At 38.4% G+C, this 20095-nt stretch overlaps 1 long non-coding RNA gene across 1 annotated transcript in view; it reads right to left on the bottom strand.

Moving 5' to 3' along the window:
- LOC115275166 overlaps positions 1-20095 on the bottom strand; it is a 41636-nt gene that overhangs the window by 6413 nt on the left and 15128 nt on the right. Inside the window, exons 2-3 of the long non-coding RNA XR_003901416.1 lie at positions 3305-3408; positions 2700-2765 (exon numbers count right to left, since the gene is read on the bottom strand). This is a non-coding gene — a long non-coding RNA (uncharacterized LOC115275166). The remainder of the gene's footprint in view (positions 1-2699; positions 2766-3304; positions 3409-20095) is intronic.

Here is a 20095-nt window from a genome sequence, read left to right as displayed (position 1 = left end):
AGATCTTCCACAATGGAAGGGGTCAACCCTAAGGCAATGGTATTTTGGGGCAAAATGCACAAAGCTTACCAGTGCCAAGTTCCATAAGTAATGGACTTCACTTGGTGAAGTTTTCACTTGGTTCAACTGTCTGAACCAAGAACAAAACTGAAGTATTAATTTTAGAGATAACTTGATTTGATTCTGTTTAATTCAAACCAATGTGCATTCATTAGATACACTTGAGCTTCTAAGCACTAATGTTTATAAGCTTGGGAGGTATGAAACTGAGAGAAGCCTACTAAGTGTGGGATTTAGGGGAGCAGCAGAAGAAAATCTATAGAGATGATTCAAAATAGACATCTTAAAAGTACTTCACTGCTATTACTACTCCTATAATTTCTATCTCTACCACCCCGTAGCTATATGGGTAGGTATTCTGCTCAGGGTTTATATGAACCATCTTATTTTAACACTTCTAGTACCCTGACATAGAAATTCCCAACTTTTTGACAGATGAAGAAACCTGAGTTTAAAATGGCAGAGCTGTCAGGGCACCTAGGTGGCTCAGTTGGTTAAGCATCTGACATCAGCTCAGGACATGATCTCGTAGTTCATGAGTTCAAACCCCATGCCGGGCTCTGTGCTGACAGCTCAGAGCCTGGAGCCTGCTTCAGATTCTGTGTCTCCCTGTGTCTGCCCCTCCTCCACTCACACCCTCTCTCTCTTTCTCTCTCAAAAATAAACATTAAAAAATTTTTAATGTTTATAATGATAGTGAGATTGAATTATAGGTCTGCAGTTCAGCACATGTTAGAAAAGCAAAAGCAAAATATGGCAGAGAGTATTTTTAAAAGATGGCCAAAGCAGCGTATATCATATTCCACATGCTCTTCTTAGAACTTAACATTGACACTCCTTCACTGATAGTTGGGATCTATGTCTCTTTCCTTGAACCTGGGTGGATAGTAGACTTTGGCAGAGTTGTGTGATTTCTGAGGCCAAGTCATAAAAGGCAAAATGGCTTTACAATCCTTTGGGATATGTACTTTGAAAACCCTCAGCTAATAAGTAAGAAGTAGTAGCCTTCGGCTACACTGAAGAGGTGATAAGGGGAGTTCACGTGGAGACCTCCTGTAGAGATAGAAAGCCGTGCCAGAGAAGGCCTGGTCTCGCCAGCCCCATTTATTTTCATCTTCCCAACACCAGTGACTAAACAAATGAAGGAATAGACCTAAAGATGATTCCAGCATCCAGTCCCCTTTCCAGCTGAAGCCAAGCAAGGCAGGGACAGCTTTTCCCCACTGAGTCCTCCCCAAATTAATGATTTGTGAGATAAATATATGCTTTCATTTTTTAAAGTTATTATGCTTTGGGGGTAATTTGTTATGCATACATGATAAGAGGAACTCAAAAACAAAGGTATAGAAACCAAGAGAAAGCTGGCCTAATGCAAATGAATTAACTCTTCTTAAATATTTTATTCCTGAAAATACATGTAAGGAAGGTGCCAATATGGGCTTATTATATTTGTATTTTTTTTCTCTTGTTTATGTCTAACTTTTTTCCAGCTTTATGGAGATATAATTGACCTATAACATTGTGTGAGTTTAAGTTGTACTGTGTGATGTTTTGATACATGTATATACTGCAAAATATTTACCATAATATGGTTTATTAATACATCCTTCACCTCACATAATTGCCATTTTGTTCTTGTTGTTTTGGTGAGAACATTAAAGCTTTACTCTTACAGCAACTTTTAAATATATATTACAGTACTGGTAACAGTATAGAGCCACCATGCTATACTAGAACTTGAATTCATCTTATAACTAAAAGTTTTTATCTTTTGACCAACACCTCTCCACTTTCCTTACCTCCCCCCCCCAGCTCCTTGCAGCCACCATGCTACTCTCGGTTTCTATGAGTTTATTGTTTTTCAGCTTTCACATATAAATGATGTCATATAGTATTTGTCTTCTTATTTCTGGTTTATTTCACTTAACACAAAATGCCGTCAAGATCCATCTATGTTGTTGCAAATGGCAGAATTTCGTTCCTTTTTATGGTGGCATAATTGTTCGTTGCGCACATGTGTGTGTGTGTGTGTGTGTGCGCGTGCGCGTGTGGGTGTCACATCTTCTTGATCCATTGATCTGTTAATGGACACTTGGGTTGTTTCCATGTCTTGGCTATTGGGAATAATGCTGCAATGAACATGGGAGTGCAGTTATCTATTCAATATCTTGTTTTCATTGCCTCTGGATATATACCCAGATGTGGAAATGCTTGATCATATGGCAATTTTTTTAGTTTTTAATTTTTTGAGGAACCTCCATACTGTTTTCCATAGTGGCTCCACTAATTTACTTTCCCACCAATAGTGCACAAGGGTTCCTTTTTCTCCACAACCTCGCAGCATTTGCTTTCTCTCATCTTTTTGATAATAGCCATTCTCACAGGTGTGAGGGGAATGTCTCATTGTGCTTTCGATTTGTATTTCCCTGGTGATTAGTGATGTTTAGCACCTTTTCATGTTCATGGCATAGCTCAAATACTGAAGGTGTACCTTTAATCAGAAGCGAAATGGTTTGGACACCACTCAACTTAATCTCCAGGGAATGTTCTGTCTCTCAAAGTCACAGAGTCTTACAGGCTTTCATCAATTCTGAAACACATTGCAATGTCTCAGGTCAAGAATTAAATTTATTTCTTACCTCTGCAGAAAAGGTTCATGGCCTCTGGTCTCAGATCCAGCTGGTTGGGGTTAATGCCCTTATTCCCTGGTGTGGGGAAGATTTATGTCAAAATCTAGTTGTTTCATTTTTGACAAGTATGTCTAACCAAAGTCCAATGACTAGTACATCATGGTCTGAAAATGGCTATTATCTCTGCACAATTCACAGACTGTCATTTTGACCCCTCCACTATACCTAACCCAACACATGTGCTGACTTCGTATCTATTTAATGAATAAATACATAAACTGGAACCTTGTTCATGCATCCAATTTTCTCTTTAACAGGAAGATCCTAAGGTTTCTAATTAGTTTGACTGTATATTAATAACCATAATATACCAAGAGAAATGGTCTGTGTACATTGATAATATATTTAGGATCCATTAGACATTGGTGATATTAATGAGAAATATTACATTTCCAAAGTCATTAGGCCAAAGAACTTCTCTTCAGCCCACTTGTTCTCACCTTCACCCTCATTCCTTATTTGCAGAAGGGAAAGGTTGCAATGTTCTTACATAAAATCATCTAAAGCTCTAGTCATTTTTACTCTGGCCTACTTTATCCCAGTCTTACTCACACCTTATTGTTCCTTGCACACACCAACAAAATGTTAGCTGCATGGTCATTGCACTTTTCTCTCTGCTGGGACATCCTCTTGGTTTGCTCTCTCTTCAGTTTCCTGCCTGCAAGAAATTTTCTCTTTAGTAAGACAGACCATAGATGTGTGGGTTACTGTTAATTATAGTAGAAGGTAATACTTGTAGCCTACTTTTGGGTTCCCCCAAAAGCAGAATTTGAGACACTTATTCGAGTTCATTCAGGAGGAACCTTGGAAGAAATCAGTAAGAAAGTGAGACAAAGAAGGTAGCCAATAAAAAGTGCTATCCAGCCAGCTATCACTGTGGGCAGCTGGAGATTAATCCCAATTGGGAACCTTGGGCAATCAACAATCCCAAGTAAGGGGTGAAACAGTTGAGATGTTAATTCACCATTGGTTGAGGGCTACTCCCAACACTTCTGCCCTGAGAAAGCAGCCTCTGGAAGCCAGAGAACGCCTCAGTGAGAACGCCTCACTCAACCACAGGCAGGAGTGGTTGCTGATACAGAAGCCAATGCACAAAGAAATGCTAAGTGCCATATGGATAGGGCACCAACATCATCTACCAGGGTGCCACTGGAAGCTATTTTTAAAACATATTGTGCCCATTTAAAGGAATAATGATTATGTATATTTGGTAAGAAAGTCAAGGCATCCTGGAAGATCTGTTGTTTGATCTGAGTCCATTAGGAATTTGAAGTGACATCAGTAACCACTACATAATGGAGACCAAGGGTCTATGAAGTGGCTTTCCAGGTAGAACAGAAAAGATGAGCAACATAACAAAGGTGAGAAAGCAGAGGCTCTCTGGACACAGGCATGAAGAACTGCTCATCACTAGCAGAAATAAAACCTGTAGATGCTGAAATAGGGGGAAATATTTTGTTATTTTAAGAAGAAGCTAACAATATTGAGAGAAGTGATTAGGTAAAAAGCAAAAATAAAGAGAACAAAATGAAGGAGAAAAATATGAAAGATATTTCACTGAAGAGACTATGAATGGCAAATAAGCACATGAAAAGTGTTCAACTACACTAGCCATTAGGGAACTTAAAATTAAGACCATGATGAGACATCACTACATACCTACTAGAAGAGCTAAAACCTAAAAATGGTGGTAATACTAAATGCTGGTGAAGATGTGGAGAAACGGGATCTCTCTACACTGCTGGTAAGAATGTAAAATGGCAGAGCCACTGTGGAAAATAGTTTGGCAGTTTCTTATTAAAAAAAAAAAAACACTAAACAAGTATGTACCATATAACCCAGCAACTGCACTCCTGAGAATTTATTCCAGAGAAATAAAAATTTATGTTTGCACAAAAACCTATACATTATTATTCACAGCAGCCTTATTTGTCATATCCAAAAGCCAGAAACAACCAAAATGTCCTTCACTAAGTGAATGGTTAAACAAACAGGGGTATATCATACCATGAAATACTTTTTGGTGAGAAAAGTAATATACATGTAACCACTTGTGGCTCTCTAAGGCAAAAAAAAAAAGCCAATCTGAGAGGGTCCCATATTATATGATTCCATTTATAACATTCCAAAAGGCAAATTAATAAAGATGGAAAACAGAGCAAGCATTAGCAGGGGTTAGGAGGAGGGGTTTGTGTGTGGCTATGACTGGGTAAAATGAAAGATGCTTGTGATCGTGGAATGGCTCTGTCTCTGTGTGGTGGTCATTACAGGAACCTACCCACGTGATTAAAGTGATATAAAACTATATTGGGATACCTCAGGGGCTCCGTCCGTTAAGTATCTGACTCTTGATTTAGTTCAGGTCATCTCACATTTCATGAGATCAAGCTCTTGCATTGGGTACTGACAGCACGGAACCTGCTTGGGATTCTCTCTCTCTTCCTCTCTCTTCCCCTCTCCCGCTTGTGCATGTATGCTCTTTCTCTCTCTCCCCCAAAATAAATAATAAACATTTCGTTAAATGAAGTAGAACTATATATACACATGTACCCAGGTCCATTTCCTGGTTTCAGCATATAAAATATAACCACTCAGGGAAACTGGGTAAAGGTTATATAGAATCTCTCTGTACTATCTTTTGCAACTTCCCGTGTATTTATAATGATCTCAAAATTAAAGGTTTAAAAAAAGATAATACCAGCAGTCATCAGCTACTTCATACCATGGGACCTAAAAATGAACAGCATTGTTCAAACATGCCTATAAATTTGATAGTCTTATTATCAAAGTTTCCAAAAGTACACAAGACTTAGAGACCTTGCTAAATCTTCACAAACCACTGTAAACAGCACTCGGATCAAGATACAGAATGTGAATCTTACCTGTTCCCTTCTTGCTACTATCCACCATCCCAAGGGGTGCCACTTTCCTTACTTCTAAGAGTATAATTAAGCTTTGACTATTTTTGTGTTTTGTATAAATGGTACAATTTATTTTGTTTTTGAGTATGCCAATTCTTTTCAATGTACTGATTACATTTTTGCATAACACAGTTAATCTTCTTCCTTGCCCTAAACCCATATTTTAAGAAAAGAAGCAAGATGCTTACTCCAGAATTAGGTATTGAGTGCTTCAATTGCACTTAATGATGTAAGTCATTTTCACCCTCAAATGCATGTAAAATGCATCCTATGCATTTTCCTTGTGGGCAGTCAGGGGAAGATGGGTAGAGTATCAAGCCATTGTGAGATGAAGGAGAGGGGGAATTCTGTGAAGCTGCATTCTAGAAATGACTTTCAACTCAGTCTAATGCTGCTTTTCGAGATAATTATGTGTGAAGTGTGCTTATTTGTGCCTTCACTTTTTTTGTTCAGTGACAAGAAGTGAATCACCAAAGATGTTTTGATTGCCTAAACAAGATCCAATTTCAAGCTCATCTTGGTAATATGTACATGCGAGATGTAGACAGAATTCCTTTTTGAGAACTGACTGCTGAAGGAAGTTCTCCAACTTGACAGGAGGAAACGTTCTGTTTATCTCTCAAACGGAAGTAGAGGCTAATGGTGTAGCCCCTTATCTAACCTAGTGCCCTGATGTAAGCCCTCTTGGTTAGGTGCCCCACCTCAGCCTTCACGGGGTTCAGGTACAACTCATTTTGGGATGAAGGACCCTCCAAGGATCCATTTTGTCCTGAAGGCTGCTGCTATTCAGCAAAAAAATCCTTTCCCTTCGAGCTAATATTAAATCAGGGAAGGTGACTTTATAAACATAAAACATTTCTAAGCACATGAGAGGTTTTTGTCAACGTATGCAAACAGCTATTAGTGAAACAGGATGAAGGTTTTGATAGCTTTTTCTCTCATAGCCTGTAAATGAGAGATACATTTTATACCCACTATAACTCTCTTCCACATTTGGGCTGCATTTGTTTTACGGGAATAAAGAATAACAGGAAATTGTAACTCAAGGTATACACCCACATGGTATAGTAAGTGCATCAAGGAGATAAGCTTCCAACTGAATCTTAGTCATGAAATCAAAACATCTTTGATGATTCACTTCCTCCCCCTGCCTCCACTGTACTCATGTTATAAATAGATACATTTGTATATAAGAGTGTTGGAAAGCAGTATTCCAATGCCGAATTTATATTCTGATTTTAACGTTGCTGTGATATACTCATAGAAAAGAATTAGTAATTATCCTTTGTAAGTCACAGCCTCTTTTAATATCTTTAACAGATTAGTCTATTTATTTTATTGCACTGAATATAATTTTGCACACGCTTGCCCCTCCTCCCCAACCCCTTCCAACCCACCATGTGATAAATCGTTATGGCCTTTTGAGTGACAGAGTCTATGCAGTTGACAAGCCTGGATTCCTGTCTTTGCTTTTTCCTTATTTTTCCTCCTTGATGTTTTGAGATAAATTTAATGAAAACAAGCAAAAGGAAATCCCATAGCAATGGATTAACTGCTGCTAACCTTTCCTTACTCTCAGGTAGATAACCAAGAGCACATTAGGAGCAACCACAAATAGCACAAAGAAAAGGAGTCCTGTAGAATACATTTTTTCACTACTTATCAAGGGGAAAAGTCTATTTTCAAAAAAAGAGAAAAGCAAATCAAGGTCAGTTCTGCTTTTTACTGCTGCACTCTAATTTGAGCAGTGGCAAAGACAGGTTGGCCTTTTAGGACCATTGATTTCATTCCGAAGTACTACTGTGTATAATATTAGCTACCTTCCAAATTCCAATAAAAAAATGACAGTCAGTGGGATGATAATTGTGATTCAAAAGGTCTTCCAATTGAGGAAACAGAGTAATAGTTGAGGAAACAGTAGTAGTCATTATCTTTTTATGACTATAATATGTTTAATCATTGCTTTGTGGGGGAAAAAAAATCCCTCACACCTTCTCCAGGTTCCTTATAGGTGCTTCCCTGCAACAGGGCTCAAAGGAAAATAGGGGCTCCTTTAAGGAGTAAGTGACCTGGTCAGACAGTCACCCAAAATGCAAGATATTTTCAGGATCCATTTTCAATTAAATGCAGAATAGAAATTCCAAACGAATGACTGGTTTGGACCAATAAGCACACTGATGGTTCGGTTTTGTTTCTGTTCAATAGATTTTAGAGAATATATAATTTGTTCCAGTATTTTCATCCCCATTCAATGCATTTGGGTTTCCTTTCAGATTCAATTAGTGAACTTTACAACACCGTTAGCTGATACTTTGATTTCATTATCTGCTCAAAATATAAGTTCAAACAACCTTTCTAAAAGTTTGCATTTTTATCAACATCTGAAGGAAGAATTTTATTTTAACCTAGCCATCTCTGAAATGTGTGTGTGTGTGTGTGTGTGTGTGTGTGTGTGTGAGGAGAGAGAGAGAGAGAGAGAGAGAGAGAGAGAAGAGAGAGGGAGAAAGGAAGAGAGAGAGAATTTATGTGCACAAAAAGTTTTTATCAGTGAAAATTTGTTTATTCTTAGATAATGTCAGAATGAGGCTTTCAGGCTCCATCACAAAGTATTATGGCCTCAAACACTTTATTTTAATCCATTAGATCTCACAGCTTATTTACACTACTTAGGAACATTTTCTCTGCCTTATGCAGAGCTGTGAGGACAAAAGAACCACAATAAAAATAGCTGGACCCAGTGATGGCTCTTCTTGTGTACAAAGAAGAGAGCCGTAACCCTCCCACGCAGCCCGAAAGACTGCTGGGCTTGATACAAAACTACTGTATTCTGAGGTTTCTCGAAAGCGTTATTAATGTTTCGGTAACTTTTCAACTTTCCTTTCCCTTTTCCCTGTATTCCAGTCTTTATTGTTGGGCTGTTCCATTCAGTGACATGAAAGGAAAATGAAGTTGTAAGCTTTGTGATACATAGCTTAGCTTAAAATAGCTCTTCCACTTTCAAATTGTATACACAGGTTTATCTTATTTTTGACAAGATTTCACAAACATTCTTGCTCCTATTTGTGTGACATTGGATTTTCAATCTTTCTTCTGGAGGTTATGTTAGGACAGTACACAGTATGTGAAACTAATTGAAATTAAGATTTAATGCCCTGGCCTTTCAGTGTACTGTAACAATGTTAACATTTAAAAGCATTAGATAATCTATACTTATTTTTTTAAGCATGCACCATACGTTGTTACTAAGTTTATCACCAAACCTTGTGTCAAAAAATGTTATTATTATTATTTTTTCTTTAGGACTAAAGTGTTCCAACTCAAGGAATAGTCTGCTTTTTGATGAAGCACTTGAGAGGTGGTATATTGACCATGCCCCGTTTAAAGGAGATAGTTCATTAACTACTTAATAATGCCAATAATTCTTTGTGCATAAGGATCTCCTTTTAGAGAAAAATCCATTGAGTGTCCTGTACATAATAGTGTAATCCTTCAACATTTATTGATTGATAAAATTGAGGATGACTAAAAGATATCAATTCATCCAACAAAAATAATTTGTTTTACTGATCAAAAAAGTGTAATTTTGAACCCTAACATGCAAGTAGTTTATTTATTGATTTCATGAATGATGTTTGTGGTACTCAAGTACTCAAACTTCTGTAAACATGTTCAAAGTTTTCTTCTCCCATTTGTCTAGGATCCATTCCAGAGTATGACTCTGGGATGTTACTCTAGACATGTTACTCTAGGCATTAAAAATATAATGAGCTACTCAGAAGTAACAAGTGATTAAAAATAGAACAACCGTATGATCTAGCTGAAATCCTTAGAAGATACCTGCAGCCCCATGTTCAAAGCAGCATTATTCACAATGGCCAAGTTATAGAGACAACTTAAACATCCTCTGATGAAGGAATTAAAATATGGGATGCATACAGACATACACAGTGAAATATTTTTTTAAGTTTATTTAATTTGAGACAGAGAGAAAGAAAGAAAGAGAGATAGCAGGGGAGGGGTAAAGAGCAGGAGATGGAGAATCCCAAGCAGGTTTCATAATGTCAGTACAGAGTCCCATGTGGGACTCGATCTCATGAACTGTGAGATCATGACCTGAGCCAAAATCAAAAGTCAGACACTTAACTGACTAAGCCACCCAGATCCCCCCATGAAATATTTAGTAGCCTTAAGAAAGAAGGAAGTCCTACCATTTGTGAAAACATGGATGAGACTACAGGGCACTATGCTAAGTGACATAAGCCAGACAGATAAAGACAAACACTGTGCAGCATCAATTATATGTGGAATCTTTTTTTTTTAAGCTCATTTTATGTAAACAGAATATAATAGTGGTTGCCAGGGCCTGGGGAGAAAAGAGATGGGGTCATGTAGGTCAAAGGGTACAAATCTTCAGTTATAAAAAGAATAAATTCTAAGGTTCTAATACACATGGTGACTGTAGCTAACCATTCAGTATTACACACTTGATAGTTGCTGAGAGTAGATTGTAAGCATTCTCAACACACACATAAAGAGTCAACTATGTGAAGTCATGAATGTGGTAATTATCTTTCCACGATGCATATGTTTATCAAACTATCATGTTGTACACTTCAAATACGTATAATTATATTTGTCAATTATTCTTCAATAAAATTTAAATGAAAAGAAAGAAGTGACCTTATTCCACTGTTAGCTCAAAAGTCAGAAAAAAACCCAGGCTGGAGCCTCAAAAAGAGTCAGATGGATAGAGAAGGGGCATCCATTATTCTGTTTTCAAATCCCAAAAAGTTACACAGCTATCTTAGAGCCTCATAACACAAATATTTTCAATTTCAAGGAGCTGTAGTAATTACTAAGTACTTATTCATATGAAATGCAAATCATTAAGCTACTGGATCACTCTTTAGATTCTTAAATGTCAAGTCAGAGGTGGTTCTGAATTTGATAGACAAACTGTGTTCACTTGGGTAGATGCTAAGGGTGCAGCAGCTACATCTGGACCTTCCCTGGAATAAAGGCCTTTATATACACTAGCTGTTTAAAGCCAGAGATGTAGACAGCATTGGAAAACAGTCTCCGAAACAGTCTTACAAAAGCATCAGATTACCTCTCATATCTCTTTAGAAGCAAAGACAAAGAAAGTGACTGCTATTTCTAGAAGCCGGAAAAAAAAAGAATAACTTCTTTTTGGAGAATGAAGACACAATAAAACTAAAGGCAATGTGTGAAGCTGGATTGGACCTCAGACCAGGAAAAACAGTACAATAAAGGACATTATTGGTATGATTGAAGATATTTGGATAAAACTTGTTGATTGGATGTTAGTATTCTATTGATACTAAATTTCCTGAATTTGGGGCACCTGGGTGGCTCAGTCAGTTAAGCATCTGATGTCAGCTCAGGTCATGATCTCACAGTTTGTGAGTTTGAGCCCCCTATTGGGCTCTGTGCTGACAGCTCAGGGTCTGGAGCCTGCTTTGGATTCCGTTCCATCTCTCTCTGTTCCTCCCTTGCTCGCACTCTGTCTCCGTCTCTCTCAAAAGTAAGCAAACATTTAAAAAATAAATTTTCTGAATTTGATAATGTACTGTGGTTAGTGATGTGAGTGTCCTCATTCTTGAGCAACATAACCTTAAGATTATAGGCATAGCTTCTGTAACTTATCCTTGGTGGTTCAGAAAAAAAAAAAAGGATGTGTGTGTTTGTGCATGTGCAGGGGGAGAGAAAGATAAAGCAAATGTGGCAAAATATTACTAATTGGTAAATTTGAATGAAGGGTATATGGGATTTCTTGTACATGTCTTACAACTTTCTGTAAGTTTGTAATTCTATAAAAATGGTAAAATTTAAAAAAGAATACCTCTACCTTCAAAAATAGTTATGTCAAAATACCCTCAGCATTATATGCTTATCTACTATTTGTTGTTCCAGCGGTTGAGAGCATCAATTATTATCTCCAAACTAAAACACACACACACACACACACACACACACACACACACACACACAGTAATTAACTGCTCCCCAGCTGAAGTGCAAGCCTGACCTTTATTCTCACAGTAGGAGATGAGACTGGCTATCCACCAAAGTGAAGGGAGGTATATGAGTTGAGCAACTCTTTTGTTTTAGTTAGTACTGTTCATGACAAATCACTTTACAATTTAGTGTTTTAAAACAATACCAATAAATTTATTATCTCTCATGGTTTTTGTGGACAGGAACTCAGAAACGACTCATCTGGGTGTTTGTGGTTTGGGATCTCTGGAACAGCCAGAGATTGGAGCAGCTGGGCACTCACTGCATGGGCATCTCTCTTTCCTAATGTTGGCTCAGGGACTTTCCATGTGATCTCTCCACATGGATAGACTGCCCTTCCTCACAAGGTGGCCTCAAGGCAGCTGCACTGCTTACATAGGAGCGCAGAATTCTAAGACACCGTCCTAGGAGAACCAAGTGGAAGCTGCCATCACTTTTTGTTAAACATCAAATCCATGGGCATTCATTCCTTCTGACATAGTCACAAGCCTGCCCAGATCAAGAGGAAATACAGACCCTGCTTTTTGATGTTAGGAGTATCAGGTTCACCTTGTAAAAAGAGCATGTGGGATGAGAGATTTTATTATGGCCATCTTAAAAACTATACTCCGTCACATCTTTCTAACATACACTTGAGAAATCACATGAATACAGATGAGCTCTAACACTTGTTCTCATAGAAGAGCTCCAGAAAACCATGACCTAGGCCTTAACTGTCTAAAGTTCTAGGCCTACAGAGGGATAAAAGGTATCTGTCTTTATATCAGAGTGCCTAAACCACTCTTTTCAGAGTCTTTTGCTTCCATAATTTCTAAATTTCTAGTCCAAATATCATAGCCATTCTGTTTAAAACTGAAAGTGATATCTTTGAATCACAAAAGCTCTTTTAGCAGAGCAATACAAGAAGGTAAGGATGGTCAGTGACTTCATCAAGAGTCCTCTTGAAAACAGCCAACAGGGTCTTGGATGTAGGTAGTTTATTGGGAGGATTTTCTCAGATATCAGGAGTGAGGGGAACAGAGAATGTTAACATGGATAGGGGGATACTCAATCCAACTTTCCATTATGGAATTGGCCACAGGGTAGGAAATTGGAACTTTTGGTAAATGAGTATTAATAGAGAGAAATAATGATCCATCACCTTCCTTTCCCATCAGCTAAAGGTTGCTCCAATGGGTATAGTTCACCCCCACAATTCCAATTAGGCTAAAAAAAGTGATGAATATAAATCAAAACACAAAACAAGTGTCATGAGGGGCACCTGGGTAGCTCAGTTGGTTAAGCAGTTGACTTCAGCTCAGGTCATGATCTCACAGTTTTTGAGTTAGAGCTCTGCATCAGGCTCTGTGCTAACAGCTCAGAGCCTGGAGCCTGCTTTGGATTTTGTATCACCCTCTCTGCCCTTCCTTCACTCTTGTTCTATCTCTTTCTCTCTCAAAATTAAACAAACACTAAAAGATTCTTTTTAAATAAAAAAAAGTGTCATGATTTATATAAGTTCTTATATACTTTGGATATCAACCCCTTATCAGATATATCACTTCCAAATATCTTCTCCCATTCAGTAGGTTGCCTTTTGGTTTTGTTGATGGTTTCCTGAACTGTGCAAAATGGTAAAAACCCAAATAATCTGATTAGAAAAATGAGCAGAAGACCTAAACAGACATTTTTTCCAAAAACAACATAAAGAAAGCCAACAAATACATGAAAAGATGCTCAATACCACTCATCATCAGGGAAATACAAATCAAAACTACCAGGAGAAACCACCTTACACCTGTCAGAATAATCAAAAGAAATAACAGTTGTCAGAGCACCTGGGTGGCTCTGTCAGTTGAGTGACTCATGATTTCAGATCAGGTCATGATCTCACAGTTGTGGGATCAAGCCCTGTGTCAGGCTTCCTGCTAAGCATGGAGTCTGCTTGGAATTCTGTCTCTCCTTCTCTCTCTGTCCCCCCCGCCCCCAGTTCGTGCTTTCTCTGTCTCTCAAAATAAATAAATAAACATTTTTTTAAAAAGGGAAATAACAAGTATTGGTGAGGATGTTGAGAAAAGGAACCCATGTGCACTGTTGGCGGGAACATAAACCAGTACAGCCACTGTGGAGAACAGTATGGAGGAGGTTCTTCAAAAAATTAAAAATAGAAAACACCATATGGTCCAATAGCTCCACCATTGGGTATTAACCGAAAGAAAATAAAAACACTAATTCAAAAAGATATATGCATCCCTATGTTTATTGCAGCATTATTTACAATAGCCAAGATACAGAAGCAACCCAAGTATCCATCGATTAATGAATGGATAAGGGAGACTATATATATAAATGCATATACACACACACGTATATACACACACATATATTATATACATATATATACACATACATCCATAAAAAAATGAGATCTTGCTATTTGTGACAATGTGGAGGGACTTAGAGGTTAATATGGTAAGTGAAATAAGTCAGAGAAAAACAAATAACATATGAGTAGAATCAGACCTATAAATACAGAGAACAAACTGATAATTGCCAGACTGAAGGGGGTGGGGGATGGGCAAAATAGGTGAAGGGGAGTAAGAGTGACAGGCTTCCAACCATGGAATGAATAAGTCATGGGAATAAAAGTTACAGCGTAGGGAATACAGTCAATGATATTATAAAAGAACTGTTTGGTAACAGATGGTAGATACACTTGTGGTGAGAGCATCCAATAATATATAGCCATGTCTAATCACTATGTTGTACACCTGAAATTAGTGTTATATTTTGTATCAACCATACTCACATTAAAAATAAAAACCAAGTGTCATGAGCTTGATAACAACAGCTGCATCACAAGTGATTGTAAAGGATGTGAGGTGAAGCCCAGAGACATCCAAAACACTTAATAGCAACCCATTCAACACTGAGCTACAAAAGGCTGTTTTCTTTGGGTCAGGAAAATAGTTATAAATTATTAACAATTGCATTAAAAATATTAACAAGTGTGGTGTGCTGTAAGCCTGATTGCTAAATTTTCAGGAATTTTGTGAGACCATTAAAACCATTATTAAACATTAAATTATATAAACTTCCAACTAAATAAATTATTTTAAAAACAAGGTTAATAAGCACTCATAATTCATCATTTTCTAATTAGTTTGCTACATTTGTTCTTATATATACTCTTGAGATTATTTGTCTTTTGTGTCTATATGGCTAAAATAATGGTGCACTACTGCCTATCTTTTCCCAATGACATGGTCAGTGGTGTCACACTGGCAACTTGAAATCAGCCATAGCAGGACTACTTACACCATGACAACCAGCCACCACTATAAATCAAGGCTTTTGTCTTGAAAAACTAATAAAAATTAAAAAAACCCAGATAGTTAAACATTTTCCAGTATCCCAAAAAACAATCATTTTTGCTTGTGTTTTCATTTCTGCTACTTCTTGTTAATGCCTATTTCCTCCCTTCACCCACATTCCAGCAATATCAAGTTTATGTTCATTCCCTCAAGAAATAAAAGATGTAAGGAAAGAAACAACTGTTTTCCAGACTTTTGAGTTTTCAAAGTTTAGACCTTGTAAGGAAAAAAAAAAGAGCTTGTGTGTGCAGATAATAAAATGGATTCACCAGAAGGGAAGATGTATAAAAGCAAAGCTCATAGCTTACCCACTCCTCTAACCAAATAAGGGACTTTAAGAAGAAGGAGGAGCCTCACTGTGGTTATCTAAGAAAGGAAAACCTTGAGATCTTAGGCTCAAAAAACAAAAGCAAAAACAAACAAACAAATAGGAGATTTGAAGGAGTGAAGTAGGGAAACAGGTAGACCTCCTTTGGTAAAATCTCAGCTATCCAGCAAGACCCCAGGATAGAATAAAAGCAGATTATGTCTAGACAACTGGCCCTGATCAACCTCATAAAGACTGCTTTCAATCCCATTATGGAATAAGGCTGTAGAATGTCTCCTGCAGACCCAGAATGGCAGGCCAATAATGAAGGGATTCCAATATCTCCTGCAGGCTGCCTGCTGCTGCCTGCTGCTGTGGCACAGGAACCCATTTGTCTAGCATGCCTGAGGTGGGAGAGAGAAAGCCCCATCCAGAATCTTGCAGACAGAACCTTAGGACTCTTCTGCAATAGTCTATAGAACCAAAGACTGAGAACCACAGTGAAGGATGGCTCAACAGATGTCAGCATGATAGGGGACTCACTATCTCTAATCCACATCACTTAAGCTATGACACAGTGAAAGCCCCAGCTGACATGAGCCCTAGGCAAGCATGTGGAAACCTTGAATTAACAAAACTCATATTTATGCTTTATTGTGGCACAGGGTCTTACAATGGTAATTAACTGGAGTTATAGGAGAGAAAAACAGCTGACTTTCTTACATACCTTAGTTTGTGAACTTGGACTGGTACCTGCTACACCTTGATGGGATAAGAAACCAAGTTTTGAAAACATATCTATTTTCTGAGTTCTTTTTAGGAAAGAATCTGGTTTGGCTGAGGACATGCTTTGGCCAACAGAATAGAAGCAATGATACGCTATTTTATAATCTAATTTGCAGGGTGGCATCCACTCACTGTCTAGGGCTCTTACACTGTCATGTGAACAAACCTGGGTTAACCTGTCGAAGAATAAGAAAGAAGGATGAATAAAAATGAAGAATGGGAATGAAGAATGAGGGGACAACAGATTGGCTGTCCCAGCTGAGAGAATCCTAGACCAGCTGACTACAAGTCAATCACAAGATATGTGAGTGAGATGACCTGAGATGAACTGAGCCTAACCTAGATGCAGACGTAGCAGAAAATGTAAGTGTTTATTTCTGAATACTGTTTAAGTTTTGTGGTGGTTTGAAACTGTAGCATTAATGTGCCAAGAGATAACTAGTACACAGATTGAAGATGCTTTGTCTGGACCTCAAGGTATAGAAGAAGTGAAACAAAGCTATAGCCAGCACATAAGGGGCATAAAGTATTAAGAAGAAAGAAGCCATTTTTTATTGTAAGCCCTGTTATGGTCCATTTGCTATTCAGAATATTTCAGCCCATGTTGAATGATACACATTCCTAACTGTACTTGATTCCTCCCAACTTCTGACTAGTTTTTTCCCACTGGTTTATTTCTATGTTTCCCATTCCACAGAAACTGGGTTTTCACATATCATCTATGACATGAATATCCAGGGGCGTCTTTCATGAGCATTCATCCTGAATTTTTCCTAACTTTGGGCCTTCAGATTTATTCCAAGATCTCTGGGCCATAAGACACGCTTTTACCAAATTAGAAAGTAGTGCACTTTGTTTACTGATAAGTTTGTAAGACAAAGGCCAAGGTCATGCTTTTTGAAGTCATCTGTGAATTAACTTTAGTATTCATTTACTTTCATTTTTATTCACAAGAACATTTAAGGTACAGCATCCAACAACTAACAAAGCACAGTTCTTCTGCTATTTTTCAAGTTGACAGAAATTGGTGAATGCTATTGTGATATTCCAAATAGTTCCTGAGCTAAATTCAAAAAACCCCATTCATCTTCTCTAGAAAAATATAGGTCCCATCAGAGCACTGTATAAGATTCTTTATTTAAACCAGGGCATGCTTACATTCAGCCTATAAAGAGTAGGAAAAATAGAAAATTTTTAAAGGAATTGTCACCCCACTGTATTCATTCATGTGAAGTGTCATTATTGCTTTTGAAAATCTGCTTCAACATCAACATTTTCCTCACTAATTGCAGAAGTTAGCCAGTCCTCCCCTGAGTTCTCCTATGTCAACTTTCCATGCTCTGGAGGGTAATGGTTACAATGGATGCCATTGACTGGGTAACCCCTACTGCTGGGGAGAAAGACAAGGACAAACACAGGGATGTGCCTGGTTCAAAACCATTGCAGACTAAAGTCCCATGCTGGTGGGAGTGCAAAGTGGTACAACCACCTCAGAAAACTGGCACTATTGGTGGAAGTTCAACTTTTGCACCCCTATGACTCAGCAACTTTATTCCTATGTATATACTCAATAGAAAATATGCATCTCTTTACTGAAAGACATGTAATAGAATATTTATATCAGCATTATTCCTAATAGTCTCAAGTTGGAAACTACCCAAATTCCCAACAGATGTAAAATGGAAATTGTGGTATATTCATACAACAGAATACTATCCAGCAGTGAGCCCCAAAAACCTACAACTACATGCACAACACTCACTCAATATCAGACACAACACTGAAGGAAAAATACTCAGATGCAAATGAGTACATACCATTATGAGTCAATGAGTTATGAAGTTTCAACATAGGCAAAACTAAGTTATGGTGTTAGAAGCCAGACTGTCATTTGTAGTGGACAGTGACGTGGAGGGGGCATGAGAAGGGCTTCTGTGACGTTTCTGTGATTCTGATCTGGGTATTGATAACGTGTGTGTTCACATGAGAAAATTCTTCAAGTCGTACGTGTTATGTTTTGTGCATTCCTCTGCATGTCTGCTATCTTTCACTAGAAAGTTAATGGGGGGAAAGACAAGAAAGAAAACAAACAAAAATTACTGCAAGTTCTTCTTTTTCCCCTCCTAGTGACAGCCCATGATCTTCCCAACTACTCCTATTATAAAGTTCCCTCACATTGTTGACTTCTCTTTGTTGTATTTGTTCCAGCTAAAATTTTATATTCATTTATGTGTCAACCTTGTACATGCCAATGGCAGTGCCTGGAACATAATGGATATTCAATAAATATTTTCTAGCGAATGAATGGATAGATGAATGAATATCCACAGTCTCATAACAATATAAGGTAAAGGACTGTGTCTGGTTTTCCTCAGCAATAAAACATGTCTGGAACAATGCCTGGGACATAGTGAGTCCTCAGCATATTTTTTTATTTTTAAAGGAAGGAAGGAAAGAAGGGAGGGTGGGGAGGTGGAAAAGGAAGAGAAAAAAAGTCTAATTTCCCAAGAGGAGAGAGGGCACTTTGCAGGGCCATAGAATTCTATTTCCACCATCCTGCCCATGAATTTTTCATAGAGAATTTATTTTTTTCAATGGTAACTTTTATGCTGATATTTTGTAGTCACTGACCTCTCAAGTGAAGAAACTGACCAGATTATTAGCAGATTTCAGAATGGGGGGGGGCTCAAGCCCAGTGAATTGGATACCTCCCCACTTTGCTGCTTGTTCCCCAAAAGGTAAGTATGGTCCTTGGGTCTCTGCATAGAGCTCTATAGCTTTGGCTGTATTTAGTGAGAATAATTATAAATGACATTAATATAATGGTAATATTTTGGGGTGCTTGTGTCCCAGACATCATGCTAAACCCTTCACATTTTTATAAAATCCCCAGCAGATAGTTGCTAGTATCATACTTATTTTAGAGATGATGCAGCTGAACTCTGAAGTACTCTGCCTCTGGCCTGAGAGCTAACATGGATTGGAATCTGCATTTAAATCCAAAGGTCTTAACACACTGAACACCCCCACCCACTAGAAAATAGCCAGTATTTACTAAGCTAAGTACTTTAATGATGATGCAGGCAATCTTTCTGGTGCCAGATCCTGTTGTAAGTGATAACATACCTCTTATTTCACTATTCACCATTATACAAATGAGGAAAAAGAGACACCGAGTCTCGGGGAATGTCCCAAGATTGTCCAGCTTTCAGATGAGGAGGCAGCCTGGCTCCTGTGCCTGAATTCCTAATCACCACACTCTGCCACTTCTGAAGTGCTATAACATTTAATCTGCGGCTTCTCCCACATGAGCCTGCAAGGCTTGTTAAACAGATTAGAAGACCCCATCCATAGTGATTCTGATTCCAACTAGGTCTGGAATAGTCAAGGCTCAGAATTTCTAGCGAGCACCCAGTCTTTGCAAATGTTGCTTGTCCGAGGACCACACTTTTAAAGAGAGGCATTTTATCCTTGAAGGACCCGCCCCCCACTGCCAAGAAAGACGCCATCACCTTCCTGTTTTAAAAGCAGGCTTAGGGGCGCCTGGGTGGCTCAATCGGTTAAGCGACCGGATTCGGCTCAGATCATGATCTCACGGTTTGTGGGTTCGAGCTCCGCGTGGGGCTCTGTGCTGGCAGCTAGCTCAGAGCCTGGAGCCTGCTTCGGATTCTGTATCGTCCTCTCTCTCTGACCCTCCCCCGCTCCACTGTCTCTCTGTCTCTCAAAAATTTAAAAAAAAAAAAAACATTAAAAGGAGGCTTAGAAGGTGCTGGGTGGCCCAGTAGGTTAAGCGACCGACGTCTGCTCAGGTCATGATCTCACAGTTTGTGAGTTTGAGCCCTGCTTTGGTTGGGCTCTGTGCTGACAGCCAGAGCCTGGAGCCTGCTTCGGATTCTGTGTCTCTCTCTGCTCCTCTCCAACCCGTGCTCTGTCTCTCTC

This window comes from Suricata suricatta, chromosome 12, assembly GCF_006229205.1.
Source record: "Suricata suricatta isolate VVHF042 chromosome 12, meerkat_22Aug2017_6uvM2_HiC, whole genome shotgun sequence".
Classification (NCBI taxonomy): Eukaryota; Metazoa; Chordata; class Mammalia; order Carnivora; family Herpestidae; genus Suricata; species Suricata suricatta.
This window is presented reverse-complemented; position numbering and strand designations above follow the sequence as displayed.